Genomic DNA, 26,122 nt, shown 5'->3' on the forward strand with positions numbered 1-26,122 from the left:
TTCGAAAGCAGTGTATTTGCCGTCGCTAGGGCGGATGGGGAGCTGGTGGGAGGTGGACTTTAGAATACAAGGTGGAAAAGACCTTGTATTGCACGATCCTGTTGACCAGGGCGGATATGCGGGGGGGGGGGGGGGGTTGCGTCAAGCTGCGTATACCGGTTGATGGTCTGGCTATAGTCTATGACCATCCTATGCTTCTCCCCGGTCTTTACAACCACTACTTGAGCTCTCCAGGGGCTGTTGCTAGCCTCAATGGCACCTTCCCTCCATAATCGCTGGACCTCCGACCTAATAAAAAGGTCCGGTCCTGGGCTCTGTACCGTCTGCTCCTGGAGACGACGGGTTTGCAATCAAGGGTGAGGTTCGCAAACAGGGAAAGCGGATTGACCTTGAGGGTTGAGAGGCCGCAGACGGTGAGGGAGGGTATAGGACCGCCGAATTTGAGAGTTAGGCTTTGGAGGTTGCACTGAAAATCAAAGCCGAGGAGTATGGCAGCGCAGAGGTGGGGAAGGACGTAGAGCCGGTAGTTTTTAAAACCCCTTGATTTCTACTGAATGAGACCTGGAGGCCAAGGAGATTTTTTGGTTAACGGGGTGATAACAGCGCTTTACCGTATCGGGGTGTATGAAGCTCTCCATGCTCCCAGAGTCGATCAGACAAGACGTCTCATGCCCATTGATGAGCACCGTCGTCGTTGCAGTCGAGTGTGTTCGGGGCCGCGACTAGTCCAGGGTCACCGAGGCTAGTCGTGGCAGCAGTTGGATGTTCTCTTCGGGCAGTGTGTGGTCATCTGAATTGGGGTCCTGAGAGCCCAGCCAAGATGGCGGCACCCACTGGTCGCACATGGCTGGGGGTGTACTAGATGGCTCGCCCATCCAACGCACGTATCCGTGAGACAAGATAGCGGCGCCCAGAGGCCGCACATGGCCCTGGAGGAAGTTGGCGGTGCCCGCTGGCCGCACGGGGCCCGTGGAGAGGGTTGTGGTGGCAGTCCATATTCACCTCCTGGGACTGCAGCGACTGCCCGGGCCTGGCATACCGCCACAAAGTGGCCCTTTTTGCTACATCCTTTGCAGAAGGATGAGCGGGCTGGACAGCGCTGCCGGGGGTGCTTGGCTTGCCCGCACAAATAGCAGCGGGGCCCTCTGGGGTTGCCAGGCTGTCTTGCAGAACAAACTTGTGGGGGGATGGGAGATGCATCGGGGCCAGCCGCTGGGGGGTTCCACGCTGCCCAGGAGGCTGCCGCGCGGTGGGGGACGCAAGCGCGGGCGTTTTGGGAGGCCACATCCAGGGAGCTGGCAAGGGCCCATACCTCCTTGAGGCCTAGTGTCTCTTTCTCCAGCAATCGCTGGCAGATTTGGGAGGACAGCATACCTGCAACGAAAGCATCCCGGGTCAAAAGTTCTGTGTGGTCGCTCGCCAAAACTTGCGGGCAACTGCAGTTTCTCCCCAACACCAGGAGCGCACGGTAGAATTCTTCCAGCGATTCCCCGGGGATTTGGCGCCTCGTCGCTAGTAGATGTCGGGCGTAGACCTGGTTTACAGGGCGAATATAATGTCCTTTCAGCAGATCCATTGCGGCCTCGAAGTCATCCGCATCCTCGATGAGGGTGTAGATCTCTGGGCTCACCCTCGAGTGCAGAATTTGTACTTTCTGGTCTTCCGTGGGTGTGTTTTCGGCCGTCCCGAGATATCCGTTGAAGCACGCCAGCCAGTGCTTGAAGGTTGCCGCTGGGTTTGCCGCATGGGGGCTGAGGAGCTCCATTCTTTAAAATCTAGTGTAATAAATTGATGCTCCAGAAGCGAGATCGGAGACAATTGAAGGCTTTATTACACGAGATGTTTCCCCCAGCAGTGCAGGTACAGAAGGCAGCTGCTGGGGCGACACAGGCTCTTATACCCTGCCTTGCTGGGTGGAGCCAGCAGACAGGCTTAACCAATGAGAACAGAGTACCTTCTACACCAATGGTGTTCTGGCATTACAGAGTACCGTAATACCTCTAATACTCACTACCACAGTTCTGCGTTGACCAACTACAAATCAGTTAAATTGATGAGAATTTATACTCTTATGCTGAATAAATCCTTGAAAAGGTTGGACCTTTTTGAATGAGGTGTAACTGGGTTTTTTAACTATGTATTCACTTCATTTTTTACTGCTCACACTCACTGTCCCTGAAAAGCTAATAAAGTTAATTTTATATTTGTGGAATATCACGTTTTGCCACAAGGATTAAGAACTCCACAAACACAATGTTTTAAAAACAAGTTTTTCGTTTAGCCTCTACTTAATTCAATCATATTCACTTATTTTGCATATGCTGTTTATTTGTACGTGAACATTTCCATGTGATTGCCTGCTACCTCCTTGCTGGAATGACTGTTGCTTGCTGCATGCCAAGATGTCCCCTCAACATAGTGCCAGATTTAAACTGCCATCAGAAAAGCGGAAAATCACGCCAGAGAGATCGCCAGATCCTTGTGGGCAGCTTTCTTTGAGGTTAGTGGCAGCACCCTTGCTCTACTGCTGACCACAAAATTAAGGCCATTGGGAAAAGCTGTGTTTTTAAACTTATTTCTGGAGGACAGTGCTGTTTATATTTCTACAGTGCAAAAAACATTAACCACTACTCTCTATTGTGTCCATTAAGCAGTTCTATTCATGCTTCTCTTTTAGGTCATCCACTAATTTTCAACTAGTCTCCTTTGCAAACTTTATTAAGTATCTTTTGAAAATCCTCATGCATCCAGTGTACTATATTCTCATTACTACTCAGCTTTGATCTTCAAAAATCAGTGGAGAACTACCATTGATTAAAGCAGTTTTCAGTGCACTTGGACAAAGCTAGGCTGCAGTTTGATACATCACTTCACATCAACCTTTCCTTGTGATATTGGACTGTTACTAAATATAATTTACAGCCCTTGTTGGGTAAAAATCTTGCAGCTCACTCCAAGATATTATTTTGTACAAGAAAAATATTAGTGCAATTTTAATTCAATTACTGCTTTAAGCAAGCCATGAAAGGATCTGGGTTTTATAGTTACTGTAACACTCGTCTTTCACTCGGTGATGAACTTGCACTTTCTGCCAGTGACAAAGATCTCAAACGAAATAAGATTTTGGGCTGTACCACACACAATCAGAATTAATGACCTATTTCTGAAAACTAGAAACAAAGAACAGTAGATTCTGAAAATATTTACACAAATTCTCATTGTGTATGGATCACACAGCACAAAACTACTTTCAACTCAACACTAAACCATTAATCCCACTCAGAGAAGGTACAGGATATAACATTTAGGGGAATGGAAAAGCACTTCCAAGCTTCCCATCCATACCGCTGGGCAGTGTAGAGGAAACTCTACTATGTATCTAACTGTGGTATATCTAATTTGGGAATACTTGCAGTTGACACTAATATTCCCCACTTTTAGAATAACTTTTACAACAACATTCTTTTTAAAGAAAACAGTTTCTGACAGCAGATGAGCTATCGAAAATGGGTACGAAGAGCATGACATTTTTGGACAATGGATTGCAGAACTACTTAGTGCACTGAGCAGTTTTACAAAAAAAAACTAAAGGATAGAAATGCAATTAAGCACAAAGTCAGTGCACACTGAAAGATAAGAAAGTTTCCGTAATGCAGTTCAGAAGCAGACAAACTTCCATTTATCTAGCACCTTTAACAAAAAAAAAGCCAAGCCAAAGCAACAGGAAAAAAAAGCCAAGGATATGAAAGTAAGGATGGAAAATATAAAGGCACGTTGGTCATAATCTTCCAATCCTTCTGACAGGGGTGATGTCAGAAGAGAAGAATTATACGACCCTTCTTCAAAAATGGTGCAAGGATAAGACCACAACTGCAAGCCAGTCAGTTTAACCACAGTGGTGGGAAAGATTATTGAAATGATAATTCAGGACAAAATTGTCACTTGAACAAGCGTGGATTAACTAAAAAATGCTAACACAGATTCTTTGCGGGAAAATTGTGTTTAAATAATTTGATTTGGGCTTGTTGATGCGGTTGAGGGTTGAGGAGGATGTTAAGAACGATGCAAGAGGGTGCCCTCTGTCCCCCCTGTTGTTTGCATTGGTGATCGAACCCTTGGCCATATCACTGAGGGAATCTAATAAATGGAGGGGGGTGGTCCGCGGGGGAGAAGAGCATCAGGTGTCGCTATACGCGGACAACCTGCTGCTGTACGTGGCGGACCCAATGGAGGGGATGGTGGAGGTCATGCAGACTTTGAGGGAGTTTGGGGAGTTCTCGGGCTGTAAGCTCAATGTAGGGAAGAGCGAGCTTTTTGTACTACAGGCAGGGGATCAAGAAAGGGGACCTACTGCTGAGGAGGGCGGAAGGGAGTTTTCGGTATCTAGGGATCCAGATAGCCAGGAGCTGGGGGCCCCTACACAAATTGAATCTGACGAGGTTGGTGGACCAAATGGAGGTGGACTTCAAAAGATGGGACATGTTGCCGCTCTCGTTGGCGGGTAGAGTGCAGTCGGTCAAAATGGTGGTCCTTCCGAGGTTTTTGTTTGTGTTCCAGTGCCTCCCCATCGTGATTACCAAAGGCTTTTTCAAGAGAGTGGGTAGGAGTATTATGGGGTTTGTGTGGGCGAACAAGACCCCGAGGGTAAGGAGAGGGTTCCTGGAACGCAGTAGGGACCGAGGAGGGCTGGCGCTGCCAAATCTAGGGAGCTACTACTGGGCAGCAAACGTGGCAATGATCCGAAAGTGGGTTATGGAGGGAGAGGGGGCAGCATGGAAGAGGATGGAGATGGCGTCCTGCAAAGGAACGAGCTTGGGGGCGCTGGTGACGGTACCGTTGCCACTCTCGCCATCAAAGTACACCATGAGCCCGGTGGTGGCGGCAACGTTAAGGATCTGGGCCAGTGGAGACGGCATAGGGGTACAGTGGGAGCCTGTTGTCCCCGATCAGGGGTAACCACCGGTTTGTCCCGGGGAAGATGGACGGGGGGTTCCAGGGCTGGCACCGGGCGGGGATTAGAAGAATGGGGGACCTGTTCACCGACGGGACATTTGCGAGCCTAGGGGCACTAGAGGAGAAGTTTGAGCTACCCCCGGGAAATGCATTCAGAAATATGCAGGTGAGGGCTTTTGTGAGCCGACAGGTCAGGGAATTCCCGCTGCTCCCGACACAAGAAATTCAAGACAGGGTGATCTCGGGTGTATGGGTCGGGGAGGGCAAGGTTTCGGCAATACACCAAGAGATGAAAGAGGGGGAAGCGCTAGCAGAAGAGTTGAAGGGTAAATGGGAGGAGGAGCTGGGGGAGGAGATCGAGGAAGGTTTGTGGGCTGACGCCCTGGGTAGGGTTAATTCCTCCTCATGTGCCAGGCTCAGCCTGATACAATTTAAGGTGGTTCACAGAGCGCACCTGATGGGGGCGAGGTTGAGTAGGTTCTTTGGGGTAGAGGACAGATGCGGAAGATGTTCAGGGAGCCCGGCGAACCATGTCCACATGTTCTGGACATGTCCGGCACTGGAGGGGTTCTGGAGAGGAGTGGCGGGAGCAATATCTCAGGTGGTGAAAGTCCGGGTCAAGCCAAGCTGGGGACTAGCAATATTTGGAGTAGTGGACGAACCGTGAGTGCAGGAGGCGAAAGAGGCCGGCATTCTGGCCTTTGCGTCCCTGGTAGCCCGGTGAAGGATCTTGCTAATGTGGAAGGAGGCGAAGCCCCCCTAGTGTGGAGGCCTGGACAAACAACATGGCTGGGTTCATAAAGTTGGAGAGGATTATGTTCGCCTTAAGGGAGTCTGCGCAGGGGTTCTACAGGCGGTGGCAACCGTTCCTAGACTACCTCGCGGAGCGTTAGAGGAAGGTCGGTCAGCAGCAACCCGGGGGGGGGGGGGGGAAGAGAGAGAGAGAGAGACGAGAGATTGCTTGAGGGGACGGATGAGCGGGGGATAACATGGAGGGTGGGGGAAACTGGCACGAATGGGCGAGAGCCAGTGTATAAAGCTATGTAAATATATCTTACCATGTATATATCTTGCTCAGGGTGATTTTGTGTTATTTTTTATTACCGGGGGGGGGGGGGGGTTATTGTTTGTAAGGGGAAAAAATTGTTTTGTTAAAAAACTTTAATAAATGTTGTTGTTTTTTTTAAAAAGAACGATGCAAGATGACCATGTATATTTGTGTATGAATTAATGTAAAAAGGATTCTGGCTCATTTAGGTTTTGTAAACCTTGGTGTGGGAAAGTCTTAATGCAATCCCAAATGAAAGGTCAAGTCCTTTGGATTTGTTTGTATATATACACGCACATTTTAATGAGATTTTACAACTCCGAGGTTAAAGTGAGGGGTTAAATGTTTAGAGTTTGTAGGGAGGAAAACACAAAATAGAAAAAAATGTTAATTTGCCTAGCAACAGCATCATGACAGCTAAGGGACAATAGTTACTTGAATAATCAGGTATGGAACTCAGTAAAGTGATTAGTTTAGCAGAGATGCTAGTGGAAGACTGAATTTAGAGTGTAGTGTTAGGTGAAAAGCATCAAGTGAATGCTCAGGAATTAACCGGAAGAAAACAGTTTTTAAAACGGTGCCAGTCACAAGCAAGAAACCTTTGTGTCAAGCTCGTGATACCTCTTCCCTGGTTTGTGTGTCTGTAAAAATATTGCTGAGGTATCTAAATCTGAAGTATCTTTGCATGTTTGTATTGCGATCTTTCCAACCTTTTTGTCTGATGTAATATAGCTCGTTGTTCCTGTTTAATAAATATTTTATTCTTTGTGTTAAAAGTTCGTCAGCAACTACTGTGAACGTGTTCAGTAACTTTCCTCCACAATTCCGAAAAAGTTAGGATCTGACTTACCCAGTAACATCATCAGCTGGGATCATAACAAGGGTAATGCAGTTGATATGATTGGTATGCATGGACTTCAAAGGCATTTGATAAAATACCACATAACAGACTTGTCTGAAGAGTGACTGCCCATAGAATAAGAGGCACTAGTATAATGGATACAAGAGCAGTGGTGAATGTTTGTTTTTCCAGACTGGAGGAAGATATGTACTGTGGTCTCCCAAGGGTCAGCACCAACCTATGTTTTTCTTATTATATAATAATGACAGACTCAAGTGTTTAGGGTGCAACTTCAAAATTTGCAGATGACACAAAGGTGAGGAACAGTGATAAACTTCAAGAGGAAATAGCTAGGCTGGTGGAATGGGTGGACGAGTGCAAAGTGATTCATTTTAATTAGGGAGAATGGTGAAAGGCAATGTAAAATAAAAGGCACAATTCTAAAAGCGAGCAAGGACAGAGGGACCTGGGGGGTATATATGCACAAACCTTTGAAGGTAGCAGGGCAGGCAGTTAATAAAGCATATGGCACCCTGAGCTTTATAATAATCTTTATTGTCATAAGTAAGCTTACATTAACACTGCAATGAAGTTAGTGAAAATCCCCTAGTCGCCACACTCCGGCGCCTGTTCAGGTACACCGAGGGGGAATTCAGAATGTCCAGTTCACCTAACAAGCACATCTTTCGGGACTTGTGGGAGGAAACCAGAGCACCCGGAGGAAACCCACGTAGACACGGGGAGAATGTGCAGACTCCGCAGACAGTGACCCAAGCCGGGAATCGAACCTTGGACCCTGGCACTGTGAAGCAACAGTGCTAACCATTGTGCTACCATGCCATAACTAGAGTCATGGAGTACAAAAACAAGGAAGTTATGGTATGGCCTCAACTGAAATTCTGTGTCTAATTCCATACACCACTTTAGGATGTGAAAGTATTAGAGAGAGGGCAGAAAAGATTCAAAGAATGATTCCAGGGATGGGTTGCTTCAGTTACGTGGCTAGTTGAAGAAGAAGAGAAGATCAAGAGGAGATCTGATAAAGATGATCAAAATGAAATGGGATCTGACTAGAGTAGATAAGGAGAAAATGTTCCTGTTGGCAGAGGTATGAGGAACCAGAGGACACCAATTTAAAATGATTGACTAATAAGCAATGGTCACGTGAGAAGAGCCTTTTTTAATGTGGCAAGTGGTTAGGATCTGGAATGCACTGCTTGGGAGGCCAATTCAATCATGACAAACAGAAGGGAATTGGATAATTATCTGGAGAGAAAAACATTTGTGCCTGCAGAGAAAAGGCAGGTGAGCGGAACAAACACCATGGGCCAAATGGCTTTCTTCCATGGCTTCTAATCATTCTGAACTAGTTTGCAAAAACCCACAAGAAAGTGTTACCCACAAGAAAGAGAAACGGCATATTTCTGGCGAGAGCGACTGATGCTCCATGGGCTACAGTTGCCCTGTAGAATTTTTGTAAATTATTTCTCATTATTTTCAGAATTGATATTGTTATGATCCTTGACAGGAAGATCAGGTTAGGGAACAATAACTTCTTGTTTAAAGTAGATAAAAGTTGAGATTAAAGACACCTGCTTTTGAAATAAGGCTATAAAATTCCATGGGTTTTGAACAAACAAAAACAAACTATAATAATTAGTGTCACAAGTAGGGTTACGTTAACACTGCAATGAAGTGCAGCTGTGAGGGGCTTTGTAAATGACAGCCGCGACCAGCTAATAAAATGCGGTCACACTGCGCATGCATGCCCGCTTATCAGTACGCATGCGGACTGGGAGTGTCCGGACCGGAACCCGGGGTCAAAGTGCGATCATGGATGGCGGTGGCTGACTGCGTGCTGATCATTGATGATGAACAAGGCTATGGCCTTGATCTGTTTTGCATCACTAAACATTACTCAAATGTTCTGAAGAGTATATATGGTTTAATCATGGACAGAACTGAACGTTTGGCAAAGGATATAATGAAAGCCATGGGGAATCATCACATCGTCGCCCTCTGTGTACTGAAGGATGGCTAAGTTTTTGCTGCCCATTTAGACTACATTAAAGCATTGAATCGAAACAGTGACCAGTCAATCCCAATGATGGTGGACTGCATCCGCTTGAAGAGTTACTGCAATGATCAGTCAACAGGAGATCTACTCAGAGTTTATGAACTGAGGTTCGAAATCCACGCTTTCCTCCTCGAGAAATTGTCCTCTTTGGCTGATTCATTTGCTGATGAAACTTGGATGCTAACTACGTCTTACCTTGCAGACATCTTTTCAATTCTAAATGGACTAAACCTCAAATTGCAAGGGAAGGATGTTGATTGCTTTCAGCACTGGGAAGAAATCGCAGCTTTCCAAAAGTCATTGCAAGTTTGGCAATTGCTAGTGCAAAGCCAAAATTACTACATGTTCCCCACATTGCTGTGACACATCGAAGAAAACAGCATTAGTAAGGAAACCATCAATGGACTGGCAAGCCTGACTCCAAATGAAGCTGACTGAACATCTGCGCCTCAGCTTTGACAGCACATTAAAACACGGCACTAGTCAATGAAAAGGTCAGCATTCTGGAGTAGCGTCTCTGAGGAGTATCTGGAGTTGAGTAAAACAAGCATTGTGTTGCTCCTGTCCTACACAATGACCTCCATTTACGAGGTTCGAATTTCCGTCATCACAAAGATGAAGATGGCACAAAGGAATGGGCTGAATCCTGTACCTGATATGCGCATAGCCCTCTCCTCCTGTGAACCTGATTGGAGTGAGATTGTGAGGACCAAGCAGGCTCACCTCTCACATTAAAGGTAAGAGAAAAAGGGGGTGGCTGATCGGCGAAGAGGGGGGGGGGGCAACAAGCCCCCCAATTAGACTGGTCACCTGGAATGTTCGAGGGTTAAATGGGCCGGTCAAGAGAGCACGTGTGTTCGCGCATCTTAGGGCACTGAAGGTGGACGTGGTAATGTTGCAGGAGACGCACCTTAGAGTAACTGACCAAATTAAATTGAGGAAAGGCTGCGTCAGTCAGGTCTTTTAATCGGGACTGGATTCAAAGACTAGAAGGGTTGCGATCCTGATCAATAAGCGGGTGGTGTTTGAGGCGGGTAGAATAGTTTTGAATGTGGGAGGTCTGTACATTATGGTCAGTGGGAAACTGGAGGGGGTGCAGGTGGTATTAGTAAATGTGTATGCGCCAAATTGGGATGATGTGGAGTTTATAAAGAGGATGCTGGGGAAGATACCGGACCTGGACTCGCACAGGTTGATCATGGGAGGGGACTTCAACACAGTTATTGACCCTGGCTTGGACCGGTCAAGCTCGAAAACAGGCAGGGTGCCAGCAATGGACACGTGCTACTCAGCGATCACAATCTCAGACCATGCTCCGCACTGGGTTGACCTGCAAGTTAGTAAAGACAGTAACCAGCACCCGCACTGGAGGTTAGATGTGGGACTTTTGGCTGATGAAGGGGTGTGCGAGCAGCTGAGGAAATGTGTTCAGAACTACCTGCAGGTCAACGACACGGGGGGAATTTCAGCAGCGATGGTCTGGGAAGCACTGAAGGCGGTAGTCAGAAGGGAGCTGATCTTGATACGGGCCCATAGGGAGAAGGTGGACAGGGCAGAGACGGACCGACTGGTTAAGGAGATACTACAGATCAATAGGAGGTATGCGGAGACCCCAGAGGCAGGGCTTTTAAGGAAACGGAGGAGGCTACAGGCGGAGTTCGGCTTGTTAACCACAGAGAAGCCGGTGGAGCAGCTGAGAAAAGCGAGGGGAGGGATCTAGGAGTATGGAGAGAAGGCCACCAGAATGCTTGCACAGCAGCTTAGAAAGAGGGAGGCAGCCAGAGAGATAGGGAAAGTAAATGTCAGAGATGGGAACCTGGTTGGAGATTCAGCAGGGATAAATAAGGTGTTTAGGGATTTCTACAGTAGGCTGTATAGGTTGGAACCCCCTATGGGGGGGATGAGGCATTTCTTGGGGGGGGGGGGGGGGGGGGGGGGGGGGCTGAAGTTCCCAAAGGTAGACGAGAAGCTGGTAGAAATGAAATGAAAATCGCTTATTGTCACAAGCAGGCTTCAATGAAGTTACTGTGAAAAGCCCAGAGTTGCCACATTCCGGCGCCTGTTCGGGGAGGCTGTTACGGGAATTGAACCGTGCTGCTGGCCTGCCTTGGTCTGCTTTCAAAGCCAGCGATTTAGCCCTGTGCTAAACAGCGCCTGGGGCTCGGGCACCCTATCGGGTTGGAAGAGATAGTGGAGGGTCTGAAGGCCATGCAGGCGGGTAAAGCCCCGGGGCCGGATGGGTACCCAGTGGAGTTTTATAAAATGTTCTCTGGGATATTGGGGCCGGTGTTGATGAGGATGTTCAATGAGGCAAGGGAAAGAGGGGTGCTGCCCCCGACGATGTTACAGGCCACGATTTCACTGATTCTGAAGCAGGACAAGTACCCAGAGCTGTGTGGGTCCTACAGGCCGATATCCCTGTTGAATGTGGACGCCAAACTGCTGGCCAAAATTATGTCCTCCACGATTGAGGACTGTGTTCCAGACGTTATTGGGGAGGACCAGACGGGGTTTGTTAAGGGTAGACAGTTGGTGGCCAATGTAAGAAGGTTGTTAAATGTGATCATGATGCCCCCAGAAGGTAGGGAGGTGGAGGTAGTGATCGCAATGGATGCAGAAAAGGCTCTTGATCGGGTAGAATGGGATTATCTGTGGGAGATACTGGGACGGTTTGGATTTGGGCGGGGCTTTATTGACTGAGTCAGGTTGCTGTATCAGGCTTCGATGGCAAGTGTACGGACGAATAGGACCACATCGGACTATTTTAGACTGCACCGGGGACGAGACAGGGATGCCCCCGCTCCCCACTGTTGTTCGCGCTAACTATAGAGCCGCTGGCAATTGCTCGGAGAGCCTCAAGGGGCTGTATCGGACCCATGAGAGGGGATAGAAGAAGTCATGAGGATTACAGGGGAATTTGGCAGATTTTTGGGTATTAGCTAAATATGGGGAAAAGGTGAGATGTTTGCGGTCCAGGCGAGGGGACAGGAGAGGTGATTGGGAGAGCTGCCGTTTAGATTAGTAGGGGGAAGCTTTAGGTACCTCGGCATTCAAGTGGCGCGGGAATGGGACCGGCTGCATAAATTAAATCTGGCCCGGCTAGTAGACCAAATGAAGGACGATTTTCGGAGATGGGGGGCGCTCCCGTTGTCATTAGCTGGGAGGGTGCAGACGGTGAAGATGACGGTCCTCCCGAGATTCCTGTTCGTGTTTCAATGTCGCCCCATCTTTATTCCGTGGCGAATACAACCATGATCAGGAAGTGGGTGGTGGGGGAGGGGTCGGCACGGAGACGGCTTCATGCAAGGGCACCAGTTTGGGGGCGTTGGTAACTGCGCCGCTGTTGTTCCCACCGGCACGGTACTCCACCAGCCCCATGGTGGTGGCGGTCCTGAGAGTCTGAGGGCAACGGAGGAGACATGTGGGAGCAGAGGGAGCATCGGTCTGGTCCCCAATCTGTAATAATCACCGGTTTGCCCTGGGAAGTATGGACGGGGGGGGACGGGGGGGGGGTTCCGGATATGGCAGAGAGCAGGGATTGAGAGGATGGGGGATATGTTTGTAGCGGGGAGCTTTCAGAGTATGAGGGCACTGGAGAAGTTCAGGTTGGCGAGCGGAAACAAACTCAGGTATCTGCAGGTGCAGGTCTTCCTCCATAAACAGGTGTCAACCTTCCTGCTCCCACCACTAAGGGGGATTCAGGACAGGGTAGTTTCCAGAGGGTGCGTAGGAGAAGGGAGCGTCTCGGACATTTACAAGGAACTTATGGGGTCAGAGGAGACGTAGAGCGAGGAGCTGAAGCGCAAGTGGGAGGAGGAGCTGGGAGGAGAGATAGAGGATGGTCCATGGGCGGACCACGTTGAGTAGAGTTAACGCGTCCGCAACATGTGCCAGGCTCAGCCTGATACAATTTAAGGTCGTTCACCGGGCTCACATGACAGTGGCCCGGATGAGCAGATTCTTTGGGGTGGAAGACAGGTGTGCAAAATGTGCGGGAGGACCAGCGAACCATGTCCACATGTTCTGGACATGTCCGAAGCTTAGGGGATTTTGGCAGTGTCTGCAGATGTCATGTCCACGGTGTTAAAAACAAGGCGGAGTCCAGAGGTGGCGGTTTCCAGGGTGTCGGAAGACCTGGGAATCCAGGAGGAGAAAGAGGCAGACGTTCTGGCCTTGGCTTCCCTGGTAGCCCGGAGACGGATATCATTAGAGGTTGGTCTGTTGGCGGACAAAGCGGTGTGTGAGAGGGTGAGGAAATGTTAACAAAACTACCTGCAGGTCAATGACACAGGAGAAGTCTCAGCTGAGGTGCTCTGGGAGGTGCTGAAGGCAGTGGTGAGAGGGGAGCTGATCTCAATTCGAGCACATAGGGACAGGATGGACAGGGCAGAAATGGACCAGCTGGTAAAGGAGATCGTACAGATAGACAGGAGATATGCGGTGGCCCCGAGGGCAGAGCTATTAGGGGAACGACGAAGGCTACAGTCGGGGTTTGGGGTGTTGTCCACAGGTAAGGCAGTGGAGCAGCTTAGGAAGGCGTGGGGCGCGATCTACGAGCATGGGGAAAAAGAGGGAAGGTAGTCGACGGGGGGGGGGGAAGAAGAGGGAAAAGAGAGAGAGAGAAGAGAGAGAACTTGGTAGGAGATCCCGCAGGGCTGAACAAGGCACTCCGGGACTTCTATAGTAAGCTTTATACTCCGGAACCCCCCGCGGGGCCGGAGGGGATGAGGCGCTTTTTGGACGGACTGACCTTCCCAAAAGTGGGTAGGTAGACGGGCTGGGGGCCCCGATTAGGACCGGATGGCTATCCGGTGGAGTTCTATAAAAAGTTCTCAGATAGTGGGGCCGGTGCTGGTTAGGGTTTTTAAATGAGGCAAGAGACAGAGGGGTTTTACCCCCGACGATGTCGCAGGCCGCCATCCCCCTGATACTTAAACGGGACAAAGACCCGGAGGCATGTGGGTCCTTTAGGCCAATCTCTCTGCTCAACGTAGATGCAAAATTACTGGCCAAGCTCTTGACTGCTAGGATTGAGGACTGTGTGCCGTACGTTATTATTGAAGGCCAAACCGGGTTCATCAAGGGCAGGCAGCTGGTGGCCAACCTAAGAAGGCTGCTAAATGTGATTATAATGCCCCCGGAGAGTAGGGAGGCAGAGGTAGTCGTGGCAATGGATGCCGAGAAGGCTTTTGACCGGTTTGAGTGGGACTATTTATGAGAGGCGTTGGGACGATTTGGATTCAGGGAGGGCTTTATCAACTGGGTTAGGCTGCTGTACCAGGCTCCGGAGGCTAGTGTTAGGACGAATAGGATGATGTCTGCCTATTTTAGACTGCACCGGGGGACAAGGCAGGGATGCCCCCTCTCCCCACTGCTGTTTGCGCTAGCAATAGAGCCGCTGGCAATTGCCCCGAGAGCTTCTAGGAGTTGGAAGGGGCTGGTACGGGGGTGGTGTGGTGGAACACAGAGTCTCGTTATACGCCGACGACCTGCTCTTATACATCATGGATCCAGTGGTTGGGCTGGATGAAATCATGGGAATTTTGAGGGAATTCGGCCGGTTCTTGGGGAACATAGAACATAACAGCGCAGTACAGGTCCTTCGGCCCTCGATGTTGCGCCGACCTGTGAAACCACTCAAGCCTATCTACACTATTCCCTTACCATCCATATGTTTATCCAATGACCATTTGAATGCCCTCAATGTTGGCGAGTCCACTACTGTTGCAGGCAGGGCATTCCACGCCCTTACTACTCTCTGAGTAAAGAACCTACCTCTGACATCTGTCCTATATCTATCTCCCCTCAATTTAAAGTATGTTCCCTCATGCTAGACATCACCGTCCGAGGAAAAAGGCTCTCACTGTCCACCCTACCTAATTCTCTGATCATCTTGTATGCCTCTATTAAGTCACCTCTTAACCTTCTTCTCTCTACTGAACATGGCAAAGAGTGAGTTGTTTGTAGTCCAGGCGAGGGGCCAGGAGGATCGGCTGAGGGGGCTGCCATTTAGGTTAGCAGGGGCCAGTTTCAGATAATTAGGGATACAGGTGGCGCGAGACTGGGGTCGGTTGCACAAGTTGAACTTATCCCGGTTGGTGGAGCAAATGAGGTTGAGTTCCGCAGGTGGGATGCGCTCCCACTGACACTAGCGGGGAGAGTGCAGACGGTTAAAATGACTATCCTCCCGAGATTCCTGTTCGTATTCCAGTGTCTTCCCATATTCATTCCGCGGTCCTTTTTCAATAAGGTCAATAAAATGATTATGGGATTTGTGTGGGCGGGAAAGTCCACACAAGAGGGTGATGCTCGAGAGGAACCGAGGGGAAGGGGGACTGGCGCTGCCAAACTTTAGTAATTACTACTGGGCGGCCAACATAGCGATGATAAGGAAGTGGATGGTGGGTACGGGGTCAGTTTGGAGGCGGATGGAGGCCGCTTCGTGCAGGGGCACCAGTTTGGCAGCCCTGGTTATGGCGGCCCTGCCGCTCCCACCAGCACGGTACTCCACCAGCCCTATAGTGGTGGCGACTTTGCGGATCTGGGGCCAAAGGAGAAGGCACTTGGGGGAAGTGAGAGCATTGGTTTGGTCCCCAATTTGCGACAATCACCGGTTTCCCCCGGGAATTTGGACGATGGGTTCCGAATATGGCGGAGGACTGGGATATCTGTTCTTAGAAGGGAGCTTCCAGAGGAGAAATTTGGGCTGGCGCGAGGGAATGATTTCAGGTACTTACAGGTGCAGGATTTTCTACACAGACAGATTCCATCCTTTCCACGCATGCCTCTTCGGGGGATCCAGGACAGGGTTGTGTCCAGTGGATGGGTGGGGGAGGGGGAAGGTCTTGGATATATACAAAGAACTTATGGGGCCAGAGGAGACGCTGACCGAGGAGCTGAAGCTTAAGTGGGAAGAGGAGCTCGGAGGTGAGATAGAAGATGGCTTATGGGCGGAGACGTTGAGTAAGGTTAACGCGACCGCAACATGCGCTAGGCTCAGCCTGATCCAATTCAAGGTCGTCCACCGGGCCCACATGACAGTTGCCCGGATGAGTAAATTCTTTGGACTGGAGGACCGGTGCGCCAGATGTGTGGGAGGACCAGCGAACCATGTCCACATGTTCTGGGCATGTCCAAAATTCAGGGGGTACTGGCAGGGGTTCACGGATGTTATGTCCCAGGTACAGAAAACAAGGGCGGTGTTGAGTCCGGAGGTGGCAATTTTGGGGGTTTCGGAGGGTCCGGGAGTCCAGGAGGAGAGAGAGGCCGACGTTTGGCCTTTGCTTCCATGGTACCTCGGCGACAAATTCTGCCGGCATGGAGGGGCTCAAAGCCCCCGAAGTCGGGGGGGGTTTAGGGGGTTAGTTAGGCGGGTCCTTGTGGGAGGGAACTGTTTTTTTGCACTATGTTGATTGTTTTTTGCACACTGTTCTGTACTGTTGCTGTTTACTGTGCCAAAATGCCTCAATAAAATTGTTTATTTTTTAAAAAAAGACAGAGATGGACAGGTTCTTGATTAATATGGGGATCAGGGGATATGGGGAAAAGGCAGGAGAACGGAGATGACAAAAATATGAGCCATGATTGAATGGCAGAGTAGACTCGATGGGCCGAGCGGCCTAATTCTGCTCCTATGTCTTATGGCCTAACGTGGCTGCCATGCAGTAAACTTCAGTTATATAACCTGCACAATCAAACATCACAATGTCAATGATTGGCCAGACACATGAATGAAAATTGGCCAATTTTTGAAGTGCTAAAGAACTAACTGACCACTGCCCAAGGATGAGTCATCATTTTCATCAGATGGAGTGGAAGGATAAAGTATTACAGTAAGACAAAACGCGCTGAAATTTTAAGCATTTCAATGCATTTTTATATGCAAATGTTCCTTGTCCGATTACAAACAAGACAAGTCAATTTTAAAGAATGCATTTAAACTGCCAGATTGTGAATATAATTACCAGTGTGTGGTTTTAAAGTTTACAATTCCTCAGGAAGAATTGTTCAAAAGAATTAAATGCAGGCTTTCCATATGGAGCAGAGTAAATGCACAAATGCAGAGATACAAGAAAACAAAGTGCTCTTGCACATTCCCACCTGCAGCAAGCTAAATTCCATCACCCCCAGCCTGCTTCACCATTCAATAGACAGGACCATTCAATAACAGACAAACTCAAATACAATATTACTACAAAAATAAACTGTTAACTCCCTCTTACTAAACCTGTAACCTTAACATTGTAAAGCCTTTTGTTCATCAGTTTGGAAATGATGCAATTACCTCCTTGCTGACATTTGTGTACAACTATACTGATGGGATTTATATGGCAGGATATGTAAAACAAGAAATACCATGAATGTACTGATGACTGTTACATCTGACAATTTCCAAACAACATACCATACTACATTTTTTTTCCAAATTAATACCATTCAAAATCAAAAAAGATTTGATGGGCCAAATTCTACAGCATGGGAACTTGCTCAAGGAGATTATTGGAGGATTAGAGGGATAAATAAATAATCTTTATTGTCACAAGTAGGCTTACATTAACACTGCAATTAAGTTACTGTGAAAAGCCCCTAGTCGCCACATTCCAGTGCCTGTTCGGGTGCACAGGGAGAATTTAACATTATCAGCTGGTACGGGAATTGAACCCGCACTGCTGGCCTTGTTCTGCATCACAAACCAACTGTCTAGCCCACTGAGCCAATAGGGAGAAGGAGAATGATGATGTGAGAGAACTTTAAAATGTAAGTTCGTTCCTATGAGCATCTGAAAATGAAAAAGAAGAAAATGTAGGACCAGGCAACATGGAGACATGAGCATCGGACTATTAGGCAGATCACAATTACTGCACTGTAAAATCTAATGGCACCAGTTAGGTAATGAACATTCAAAAATGAATGGCTTTAAGACATACTACCCTAAAACAACATGTCTCCACAGTACTCTTTTCTTGATAATATTGCTGAAGGAAAAACAAAGTAAATTCTCAAAGTTAGATTTCTTTCCATTAAGGTCACCAGAAGCAAAAAAATGTTCAAATTATTCAGACATTTCTCAGATATTTCCTACTGAAAAATGGTGATAGCTAATGTTAAACCTCGTAGAACACACTAGTGACTATGACTATATACCAACACATACCCAAATCCCACAAAAATAAATATTCACTGCAACTCTGTATCTAGGCTTAGAAATGAAATTACATTAACATGTAAAGTAATAGTGAAGTGTAACAAATTAATTCCACCAAGTGGTCCAAATGTTGTCAAGCACTTCTGCAATATTTGAGCTTATGATCGTATAATTATAATATAAACTCCTAAATGGAAATTGATTTCAATTCTAAAAAGATATTCAGCACAACACAACTCCATTTCACACATTTTCATAGGTTCCATTTTAAAAACATTTGTTTGCTTCCTCTGAGGGGCCAAACGAGAAAGCTTGGCATGTGGATTCAGTTTTTAAAAGGTATGTCAAAATATTTTTCAAATACCGCATGTTTAAAACAGCCATTTCTGTAACCTCAAGGCAGCCACAAAATTCAAACAGAACTACAACATAACAGCAAATAAGATGAAGCTGCCTGTCTTAAAGGGGATGCCAAAAGCCAGGATTCAGAAATTGCAGGTTGTCAATAATTCTGTTGCTTGTGGTTGCAGCCATTAAACTAAACTGAAATGATGAATTGTCATGTTAATGTTTTTCAACCTCATCGGAATTACACTGATCCATATTAAATGTAATTTTTCTTTAACATACTGGTAGCAATACAGTAAATATGCTTATCAACAAGAGTCATGTCTAAGATGTTAAGCTCTTGCAATGGGGCAAACTGTTTTTTGAATAGTGCCATGGAATCTTACATAGCTTATACCATGAGGTGTATTTCAGATCAGTCAATAACAAAAATATTGGAAAAGAATGCACTTGTTCTAAAGTCACATTCACAGCTCAGTTTTTGCCTTCTTGACTTCTCTGCTGCACCATGTATAAATGTACTGACCATTAATGCAAAACATGCTATCACAGCAGAATAGCAACCAACTGAGACCTTCCTGAAATCCATGTTGTGCAACACAGCAGAATACCAACCAACTGAGACCTTCCTGGTGCAATTATGTCTATACAGTTGTGGTTTCGCCAATACCCTACACAATTGCTATGCAACACTGCTTGACATTTAATGTCAGTGGTAGAATGCGTTTGTGAAGAACCAAAAAAGTGCCTTTTGAGGTAGGTGTCATGTCCACCAAAAGGACCAGTACCTCACCACATGTATTACAATGATTGTTGTTGCTGCAGTATTAATATGAGCAGTGACTGTGGAGGCAAATACGACCAGATATACGAACTAGGGGCAGGAGTTGGCCATTCAAAAAGATCATGACTGATCGGATTGTGGCCTCAACTTCACTTTCCTGTCTACTCCCTTGTCAATTAAGAATCCATCCAATTCAGCCTCAAAAATGTTAAGTGTCCCTGCATCCCCCGCTCTCTGGGGAAGAGAGTTCCACAGACTCACGGTCCTTTCCGATAATTTGTTTCCCATTTCAGTCTTAAATGGGAGACCCCTATTTTTAATCTGTATCCCTAGTTCCAGCATTTCCCATTTAGGGAAATTACTGGAAAGAATTCTTCAAGACAGGATCTACTCCCATTTGGAAGCAAGTGGACGTATTAGCGAGAGGCATCTCCGTTTTGTGAAGGGGAGGTCGTGTCTCACTAACTTGATAAGAGTTTTTCGAGGAGGTCACAAAGATGATTGATGGATTTCAGCAAGGCCTTTGACAAGGTCCCTCACGGCAGACTGATACAAAAGGTGAAGTCACATGGGATCAGAGGTGAGCTGGCAAGATGGATACAGAACTGGCTGGGTCAGAGAAGGCCAAGGGTAGCAATGGAAGGGTGCTTTTCTGATTGGAGGGCTGTGACTAGTGGCGTTCCACAGGGATCAGTGCTGGGACCTTTGCTGTTTGTAGTATATATAAATGATTTGGAGGAAAATGTAACTGATCGGATTAGTAAGTTTGCGGACGACACAAAGGTTGGTGGAACTGCGGATAGCGATGAGGACTGTCAGGATACAGCAGGATTTAGATTGTTTGGAGACTTGGGCGGAGAGATGGCAGATGGAGTTTAATCCGGACAAATGTGAGGTAATGCAATTTGGAAAGTCTAATACAGGTAAGGAATATACAGTGAATGGTAGAACCCTCAACAGTATTGACAGTCAGAGAGATCTAGGTGTACATGTCCACAGGTCACTGAAAGTGGCAACACAGGTGGAGAAGGTAGTCAAGAAGGCATACGGCATGCTTGCCTTCATTGGCCAGGGCATTGAGTTTAAAAGTTGGTCAGTCATGTTGCAGCTGGGTAGAACCTTAGTTAGGCCACACTTGGAGTATAGTGTTCAATTCTGGTCGCCATACCACCAGAAGGATGTGGTGGCTTTGGAGAGGGTGCAGAAGAGATTTACCAGGATGTTGCCTGGTATGGAGGGCATTAGAACATACAGTGCAGAACATACAGTGCAGAAGGAGGCCATTCAGCCCATCGAGTCTGCACCGACCCACTTAAGCCCTCACTTCCACCCTATCCCCGTAACCCCTCCTAAACGTTTTGGTCACTCAGGGCAATTTATCATGGCCAATCCACCTAACCTACATGTCTTTGGACTGTGGGAGGAAACCGGAGCACCCTGAGGAAACCCATGCAGACATGGGGAGAACGTGCAGACTCCGCACTGACAGTGACCCAGCAGGGAATCGAACCTGGGATCCTGGCGCTGAGGAGAGGTTGAATAAACTCGGTTTGTTCTTACTGGAATGACGGAGGTTGAGGGGCGACCTGATACAGGTCAACAAAATTATGGAGGGGCATAGACAGAGTCTTTTCCACAGGGTAGAGGGGTCAATTACTAGGGGGCATAGGTTTAAGGTGCGAGGTTTAGAGGAGATGTACGAGGCAAGTTTTCTTTTACACTGAGGGTAGTGGGTGCCTGGAACTCGCTGCCAGAGGTGGTGGTGGAAGCAGGGACGATTGTGACGTTTAAGGGGGTTCTTGACAAATACATGAATAGGATGGGAATAGAAGGATATGGTCCCCAGAAGTGCAGAAGATTTTAGTTTAGACGGGCAGCATGGTCGGCGCAGGCTTGGAGGGCCGAAGGGCCTGTTCCTGTGCTGTACTTTTCTTTTATCTTTGTAAGGGGAAGCATTCTTTCAGCATCCAACTGTCAAGTCCCCTCCGAATCTTTTAATATCCAATAGAATCACCTCTCATTCTTCTGAACTCAAGGATACAGGCTTGACTTTTTTTTTCATAGGATCATCCCACATTCTGGAAATCAGTCAAGTGAACCTTCTCCAAACTGCTTTTAATGCAATTATGTCATTTCTTTACGAGACTAAAACTACACAGTTGTGGTTTCGCCAATACCCTATACAATTGGCAAAATATCCCTACTTTTATATTCCATCCCCTTGCAATAAAAACATTCCATTTGTCTTTCTAATCTCTTGCTGTACCTGCATATTAACTTTTTGCAATTCATATACCAGGAAACACAGATCCCCTGTACCTCAAGTGTAATCTCTCTCCATTTAAATAATATGCTATTTTCTTTATTTTTCCTGCCAAAGCGAGCAAGTTCACATTTACTAACTTTATATTCCATCTGCCATTTTTTGCCCACTCACTGAACACATCTATCCAATTGCAGACTCCTCATGTCCTCTTCATACTTTCCTATCTTTGTCTCACCATACAATTTTGCAACATACATTAGGTCCTGATATTCAAGTAAATGTTGTAGATTGGAAATAGTGGAGGTCCCAACACCAAACCTTATTACACTCCACTCATTATATCTTTCCAACCTGAAAATAACCATTTACCACTACACTCTGCTTCCACTGTTAACCAATCCTCAATCTGTGACAATTTGTTACCCCCTATTCCATGAGCTCTCATTTTGTTTTGTAACCTTTGATGTGGCATACTTGAATAAATTAGTCCAATGCGATTTCCCTTTCACAAAATCAAGATGACTCTGCCCAATTGCATTCAGATTTTCTAAGTGCCTTCCTATAACCTAATTAATATTAGATTCCAGCATTTTCCCACAGCACGGTGGCAGAGTGATTAGCACTGCTGCCTTACAGCTCCAGGATCCCAGGTTCAATTCCACCCTCGGGTGACTGTCTGCGTGGTGGAGTTTGCACATTCTCCCCATGTCTGCGCGGGTTTCCTCCGGGTGCTCCACAGTTCAAAGATGTGCAGGTTAGGTGGATTGGCCATTCTAAATTGCCCCTTGTGTCCAAAAGGTTAGGTGGGGTTACTGGGTCATGGGGGTAGGTTGGAGACGTGGGCTTAAGTAAGGTGCTCTTTCCAAGGGCCGGTGCAGATTAGATGGGCCGAATGGCCTCCTTCTGCACTGTAAATTCTATGCTTCTATGATTTTCCCGACGACAGGTCTTAAGCTCCCCCTATCTCCGTCCTATCAAGAACAGAGGAGTTACATTTGTGCACCTGCCATGTTTCATCAACAAAATCCAAACATGATTGAAAGACCATTTAATTTTGGTGTTCATTTAGGAAGGAATGAGGATTAGTGCACTTGACAAGTTTTTGGGGATCTAACATCCTCTGTTGAGCATCTCATCTGAAGGATCCACCTCAATACTGCACTTGAATGATGCCCTGGTACAAGACTTGAATTCACGCCCAGAAGCAAAAGCACAAACATACAAAAGTAGCCACCACTTGGTTTAAGATATCAAGAGAACACACTGCACAAGAGTTTGCCATCAGGAAAAGAGGTGGAAAAATAAAAAACATGGAACAAGAGTACTTTGCGAAGCATACTAACAAATGCATATTTATAAAATTGCATAGTAACACTTGTGCAGGTTTTTTGCAATTTTAAACAGCACAAGACGACCAGGCACATTTAGTTCCAGTAACACATGGACATGACTTATCAATAAATGGCATATAGTGGACATGTTGTCAAATACAATTTGATAAGGAAGGATCTTACAGTTTCCCTCACCATAACTTAAGTTGAGAACATCCAGTTCAACAAAAATTAGGTGCAATGTTTATTAAAATAGCAACAATAAAGCCAACATCAACACGAGCAGCAACTGAGGTATTTCTCACTGCAGAATTAGATTGTGAACGCTACTGAACGTGGTTAAATATAGGGCCAAAAAGGGCAGCACAGTGGCTAGCACTGATAACTCACAGTGCTGAGGACCCAGGTTCGATCCTGGCCTCAGGTCACTGTGGAGTTTGCACATTTTCCCCATGTCTGTGTGGGTCTCACCCCCGCAACCCAAAGATGTGCAGGGTTGTGGGGGTGAGATTGGCCACACTAAATTGTCCCTTATTTGGAAATAAAATATTTATTAAAATAAATATAGGGCCAAAGAAAAAAAATGCAATTCCATAAAAAGACAATCGGAATGCACAAAAAGACGAGTATTTGTCGGATGAACTCCGTTCAAACAGTAAATGTTTCTTCCGAATTTGGCGACACAAGATTTTCAGTGATTGACTTCAAGTTGTTTGGATCGATATTCGGAGCTCAGCTTTTCCAGTGGTGCCTCAGCCAGTGACACAGTTCCCGACCTGGCTCGCAGGAGCCAGGGAGGGAGAAGGCGAAGAGCTCCAACTGCTCAAACCCAGGACCGTGCAAGTCCCGGCATGCGGGAACCTGTCAGCAGAGCCCGAGGCTGCGGCCTACATCGCTCTGCGTCCTACATTCAAAGGCGCGGCGCTGAAAGACATCCGATTAAATAATAAACATACCAATTAAACCCGCCTCGGCGACAGAAATCAAAGGCCAACCGTACCCCGCCCCCGGGCCGTTCACACCCGGGACGTGGCGCAAAACAAATAGGGGAAAGCTCACCTGGATTCGTGTCGTTCGACCTTTGTACCGGTCCCTCGGAATCAGGTTTAGGATTCACAGGAGGGACCGGGACGAGCAGAACCCCGCCTGGGCTTCGCACCCAGAGCGCGGTTTCTCGATTCACATACACACAACTGCTGTTATCACCGCCCAAACCTCCACCACTCCTCCCACACTTGAGGCCAAAAGACTACCAGTATCCCAGGGTGCTGCGCGCCGAGGAGGACTTCCCGCACAGGACTGCCAGTATCCCAGGGTGCTGTGCATTGCGGAGGACTTTGCCCCTCAGGACTTCCAGTATCCCAGGGTGCTGAGCGCTGAGGAGGACTCTTCCCCCCCCCCCCCCTTCATCCCTCCAATTATGAGGGGACATTGGTTTAAGGTGTGAGGGGCAACGTTTAGAGGAGATGTGCGAGGGAAGTTTTTTTTTTATACAGAGGGTAGTGGGTGCCTGGGGCTCACTGCCGGAGGAGGTGGTGGAAGCAGGTACGATAGTGACGTTAAAGGGCGTCCTGACAAATATATAGAGGGATACAGACCTTGGAAATGTAGAAGGTTTTAGGTTAGACTGGCAGCATGGTTGGTGGAGGCTTGGAAGACCGAAGAGCCTGTTCCTGTGCTGTGCTTTTCTTTGTCCCTTTTCAGATCTGCTGTCTCCCCAAACCCACCCAGCACCATCTACTCGGCCTGCTCTCTTTGAAAGTACACAATTACTGACAGATGTAAACCAGGACTGATTGAAAGAAAAAGCGGACCGACTGAGGAGTTGACCGCATGGTACCGCGTGGCAACCTGTTTCTCTCCACAGAGCAGGCGATGGAATATTTTGGACTAAATCAAAAAAATGTTGGAAACACGCCTCAAGCTAGTCAGGGTCTGAGAAGAGGAAATTACAAAAAGGGGAAAACCTCCACAACAAGATGAGAGAAAGTGGGCTGATCTGTAAATTGCTTAAAAAGGAAACAAAGTGGTTAAACGGCCTGTGATATTAATATGATAGAAAGACAATAAACATAATTAAGCAAATCACCAAAGACGAACACAGTGCTGATGGAAGACCCATCAACCAGAAACGTTAACTCTATTTCTGTCTTCATGGGTGCAGTCTGGCTGACTGACCATTTCCATCATTTTCCATTTTTTCTGACAACATGTGAATAGTTGACGTGATGTAGATCATGAGGCAAGTGTGAAATGGAAGCACGAAAAGCTGGGGAAATGAAAGGGAATCCAGAAGACTGAAGGAAAACATAGGTCAACATCAAAGTTGCAGACTGCCCTCACTTTTATCAGTTTCCTAGTCCTAACTGACACCATGGATGTACAATCCCACCACCCCTCCAAGCCCCACCAGGACAGTATGAGAGCTTGCCGTTTCTTTCTGAAACACAGGCCCAGCTAGTCTCAATTGACCACCACCCTCCTCCACCTAACTGAACCTGTTCTCCCATTGAACAACCCCTTTAACTCCACTCATTTTCCCCCCCGAAAAGTGTTGCTATGGATACCCACATAGGTCCAAGCTATGCCTGCCTTTTTGTGGGATATGTGGAACACTCCTTGTTCCAGTTCTACTGAGCCCCACCCCCACCTCTTATTGCGGTGCAGCGGTAGCTGTATTGGTGCCATTTCCTCCCCTTAGCCCAAACTGGAAAATGTAATCAACTTTGTTTCTGATTCCATCGTCTCTCATCTTCACATGTCCCATCTCTGACCCATTAGAGATGTGCCAGCTGTAGCTCAGTTGGCAGCACTTCCACTGTGGAATCACAAAGGGTCCAGGTTTGAATCCCACTCGAGGACTTGATCATAAAAATTAAGGCTGACCCTCCAGTGCTGTACTCCATGAAGGTGCTATCTCTCAGATCTTCCCTCTCAGGTAGATGTAAAAGATCCCATGACACTATCTTGAAATAAAGCAGGGGATTATCCCTGGTATTGTAGCCAATATTTGTCCCTTAGTCATTGTCAGAAAAGCAGATTTATCTGGTCATTATCACTTTGCTGTTTGTGGGAGCTGTCTGAGTGCAAGCTAGCTGCCACATTTCCTGCAGTACAATCGTGACTGCACCTTAAAAGTGCCTACTTGGTTATGAGGTGCTTTGAGATGTCCAGTGGTTGCGAAAGGTGCTATATAAGTGTACACAGCACTTTAGAAAGGATGCAAAACTCTTGAGGGGCTGCATTAAAGATTTACTGGGATGGTGCCAGTGATGAGGAATTTCAGTTAAATGGATAATTAGAGGAGTGGGGGTTTTCTCCTTAGCCAC

The 26,122-nt window shown here is 47.2% G+C and overlaps 1 protein-coding gene across 1 annotated transcript in view; it reads right to left on the bottom strand.

The window, feature by feature from the left end:
* The window catches only part of fbxo34 (F-box protein 34), an 88,405-nt gene extending 64,369 nt beyond the window's left edge, over positions 1–24,036 (bottom strand). Inside the window, exon 1 of the mRNA XM_072489698.1 lies at positions 23,853–24,036. The gene's annotated coding sequence lies outside the window, so the exon portion shown is untranslated. The remainder of the gene's footprint in view (positions 1–23,852) is intronic.
* Positions 24,037–26,122: the final 2,086 nt, after the last annotated feature.

The sequence above is a fragment of the Scyliorhinus torazame genome, chromosome 2, assembly GCF_047496885.1.
Source record: "Scyliorhinus torazame isolate Kashiwa2021f chromosome 2, sScyTor2.1, whole genome shotgun sequence".
Lineage (NCBI taxonomy): Eukaryota > Metazoa > Chordata > Chondrichthyes > Carcharhiniformes > Scyliorhinidae > Scyliorhinus > Scyliorhinus torazame.